The 4430-nt window shown below is 39.2% G+C and overlaps 1 pseudogene; it reads left to right on the top strand.

Moving 5' to 3' along the window:
• The first annotated feature begins 1840 nt into the window (after window positions 1–1840).
• Window positions 1841–3509, top strand: LOC138002416 (uncharacterized; annotated as a pseudogene).
• The last annotated feature ends 921 nt before the right edge of the window (window positions 3510–4430 follow it).

Genomic DNA, 4430 nt, shown 5'->3' with positions numbered 1-4430 from the left:
GATTCCAGAGGTTATTTTCTTGCTAAGAAAAGCGTGACAAAATAACCTCTGGAATCCAAGGTACGAACCGTGCAAAGGACCACAAAAACCTTTTGGCGACAGTCAATCAAGTAACTCGGCGGTGATTTTTTTGTCAGGATGTGAAACCCGTGAAACAAGAAGATGGTAGCGAGAAAATGTGAAAAATTTATACAAAACAGGGCCCATTTCCCAAGTCTGATCTCTGATTATATAAAGAAGCAATTTTTGAAAGATTAAAATTTCCAGGGGAAATTCTGTGATATGTTTTAGCGAGAAACACAATGATGTGTAAGCAATCAAGCAAGGCCACTCCATTGTTGTAATATAATTGAGACCGGAAATTGGTCTGTGTTTGCAGACTACAGAACCACCACACTGTGATCATTTTGACATTTTGGTTTGTGGAAAATCCGATTACCACTGTAAAACTAAACTCTAAATTCAAAATTTTAGAATAAACCGGGAAAATGTCGTAGGAAACTTCTTCTTTAAAAGAGTGAGGGAGAATGCGTTTGACCTTGTTGACCTTGGTGGCTATCACTGAATACCAGGTCAAATTTTGCAGGATCACGTGGCTTGATATGGCAGGCCTGTAGAAGAATCACACTTAACAAACAACAAGAACTATTTCAACTACTTTATATCAAACGGGAAAATGTCTTGACAATCTTATCTACAACGAAATGCCCCATCATCGATGCGAGACTCGGTTTCCAAGAGCCAAAAATTTCTCAGCAGAGAGCAAATTTGCCTACCACCATTGTTGACGTGAGTCGTTTGCCTTCATTAAGTTCTTGCATTCAAGTAAGGGCTAAGTTGCAGGAATATACTGATAACATGACAGCCGAAGAAAGAGATTCATTTGAAGCAGTTGCTTCCTGGGAATTTTCTGGAAGGTTCAGTCGGGATGACATTTCAAGAATGGTAAAGGAACACAAGATACAGAAGGTTTGACGAATGGTTATGGAAGAAGAAAGGTGGTTTTCGCAGTCAGAAAACAAGCTCATTGATGAACGCCCCGAAGAGAAAATTGACAAAGTTCGGAAGTTCAAAGAACTTATTTGGACAAGAGGTTCTGATGAGGTGGTCTTGAGCTCCGAAGAAAAGTGCAGCATCAGAGTACATGACCTTTGCTCTGTGGTCAGCAATAGATGGTTGACAGATGATTTGCTGGATTTCATATTCCAAGACATGAATGAGACGACTGCATCACATTTATTTCAAGTATTGTCTGAACCACTTATATATTCTCCCACACCTTTATGAAACGCTTTTTCAAGACTTTGAAAGAGAGAATTGATGGTGGCATTCAACACAGTCACTTTGCTGTGAACGTAAGAAGGTCTGCGGAAAGGGGTGCAGGGTGTCCAGTTCCTATTTTTTCCTATTTTTTGAGCCCATTCCTATTTTCTCCTATTTTTTAACCAAAACCTCCTACTTTTCCTATTTTTTAGCTGGTGAAGCCAAAATTTGTAATAAAATTGAAAATGGAATTATAGTTGAATGTGTTTTATAGTGAGATTTATCATAAAGCAAGTAGTATGTTGATTCTGATGTTCTAATATTAGTAAAAGTAATAGCCACATTTGTTCTTTCTATGACCTCTATTACCTATTAGAGTTCTGTTAAGAACTTTATTATATTGTTACTTTTTGTATAATTTTCTAGTGCACCTACATGTATTGTATGTAGTGTTATATTTCTCATGACTATTAAATAATAAGCTGTGTATAATATCCCACTGAACATGCATTTCAGTATTTGTACATGTTATATTTTGAAGTCTTGTTAGCTTTTATGTTCATCTTTGAAAATGAAAATGAAAACTGGACATGTAATCAAGTTGTTGATGGTAAGTGTCTCTAAACCTTTCGGCAAACCTTTTGGCAAGGGTTTAGAGGAATACGGGAAAGACCTTGAACAGCTTTGTGTGGACATTCGCTCCCTTTTCAAGTACAGTGCAGCTAGACGAGAAGACTATCACACTTTACAATCTGCAATGGGTGTGTAGATGCACAATTTCCAAAAGCATACCGGGGTGAGATGCCTTACTTTGGGTCCTTCTGTGCGAAGAATTTTGGAGCAGTGGGATTGCATCTGCAGCTTTGTGAAGGATCTGGAAAAGGATCCCAAAACAGCTCCTAAGAGTGTTGCTTACAAGAGGGTATCGGCAATGTTAAATGACGAAGAACGAAAGAAAACAAAGGCACAGCTGGAATTTGTGGGTAATGTTTCACCTGTTTTTGAAGATTTCCTCACCATTTTTCAGAACAGCTGCCCACAGGTTCACCTTTTGTATGATAAAATGTCGGAGTTCTTTGTGCAAGCTTATGGGTAGGTTCCTAAAGAAAGATGCGTATGATAAGAACTTTGGAAGTAATCTAGTCAGTATTGACTGCAGTGCAAACAGTCAGCTGCCCGATGCTGATATTGCAATTGAAGAGGCCACCAAGAAGGCTTTAGCCCAGATCAACCCAGATCGTAGAAAGTCTGTATATCTTGGCATCCGCACATTTTATAGCACATCCGTTACATCTCTACAGTCTCATCTCCCTCTTCACACTCTCTTAAAAGCATTAGGATGTCTCAATCCTGTTAAGATAGAAAAGCAAGTAGTGTGAAGGCAATTGCAAGACTGGCTAAAAAAATGCAGCCTCAGTTGGATGTCAGCATTGTTCAAGATGAGTGGCGAGTTTATGCTGTCAATGAAGATGTTGAGCAGTTACATAAAGAGAAATCCATTGACCATTTTTGGCAAGAAGTATTCAATCTCAAGTCTCTTAATAGGACCGAGCCTCGATATGTCGCTCTTCCAAAATTAGTAAAATCAGGTCTTATTCTTGCGCAAACATATGCTAAGTCAGAACGAAGTCTGTCAGTGAATGCCCGCATTGTGACGCAAGAAAGGACACTTCTTGGAGAGGACCATTGTTGACCTTAGAACTGTGAAAGATGCTGTGAAGTTGTATGATCCTGAAAACCTGAGACCGGAAAAAATTGCCCTGACAGATGGTCTTCTAAGTGCTGTGCGATCTGCGCACATGCATCATAGACAGCGGCTGGATGAAGAAGAAGCCGAGAAAAAGAGAAAGGAGGCGGATGAGAAATTGAAAGCTGAAGAGGAAGAACGAAGGAAAAGAGACCAGGAGAAGTTAAGAAAAGAGACAAGATCGTTGAGAGACAAAGGAGAGAGGCTAGATGAGAAGGAGCAGGAGGCAATGGATGAAATGCAAACAGCTGATGAGCTACTGTCAGAGAGCACAAGTAAGTTGCAGGCTGCTCTATCTTCAGGTTCCAAGGTTGATTCACAAGGTGCAAAAGTTGCATGTCTTGAAACGGCCAAATCGAATCAGGCAAAGGCAAAGAGGAAGCTTGAAGCAGTAAGGGAGAAGCAAAAGGAGGTTAACACAAACAATCAGAAGTTGCTGGAGAAAGCTCTACCAGCGGATGTTTCTGCTGTACCATCAATGAAAAGAAAGTCAAAGTAAATGTTAACTGTCATTTTACACCTCTAAGCAGGTGCTCTGCCAGCTCAGTAAAGACTAAAATGATGTTGTGTTAGCAATCATCTGCTGGATTAATGTTGAAGTTATGAACATAATGAAAAGCTAACTTTGTTTCTGAACAAAAGTGAAGGTGAAGCAGTTCAGTTACTTTAAAACTAGGGAAATCAAAGTAAATAAAATTATGTTGTACAGATTCGTTGATAGATTTATCTCAGTGAGGGATATCAAAAAGAATAAAAATTCAAACCAGAAAACTCGTTTTGTCCTATTTATGTTCACTGCTGTTGATCGACTAAAGTGGTGAATCGGGATAGCAGGTGGGGTGCGGGGAGGCTATCTTTGTCGACGAAAGTACTATTGATTTTCCTTTTCTTCTCCGATTTTTTAGTACAAAGTTTCCTATTTTTCCTATTTTCTCAATCCTGAAATTCCTATTTTCCTATTTTTTTGAGCAACCATGCCGCTGGACACCCTGTTCTTTGCAAGCATTCGTTCTTTGAAATAAAGATGCCTATCTATTCCTAAAAAGATGAGAAAACTTAATTCCATTCATTCTGATTTTTTGTTCTTTTTGTCCATTCAGATATAGCCATTGGTTGTGATGAATGTCCTTTGGAGTTCATGTTGTTGCAGATGAAGCTTACTTGACGTTTTCTTTTGCCTAGTTTCTGTGGGCTTGTCCAGTGTTGTGAAGAGTAGCTCCATTCTGATATGATATCACAGGAGCATCCATTGCCCAGAAAAAATAACATTAGTTGGAAACTGTCTTTGTCCCCAATGGGTTTCTTCCAGAAAGTTGATAAAATTTTCTTGGGCCAGACTTGAACTGGATAAAATACATCTCCATTAAGTAGTTGGAATAGGGCGCGTTGTCATTCTGATATGCTTGGTAGTTGCGCAGGA

Source organism: Montipora foliosa, chromosome 5 (assembly GCF_036669935.1).
Source record: "Montipora foliosa isolate CH-2021 chromosome 5, ASM3666993v2, whole genome shotgun sequence".
Lineage (NCBI taxonomy): Eukaryota > Metazoa > Cnidaria > Anthozoa > Scleractinia > Acroporidae > Montipora > Montipora foliosa.
Note: the sequence above shows the minus strand (reverse complement) of the source record. Positions and strands in the feature narration are given on the sequence as shown.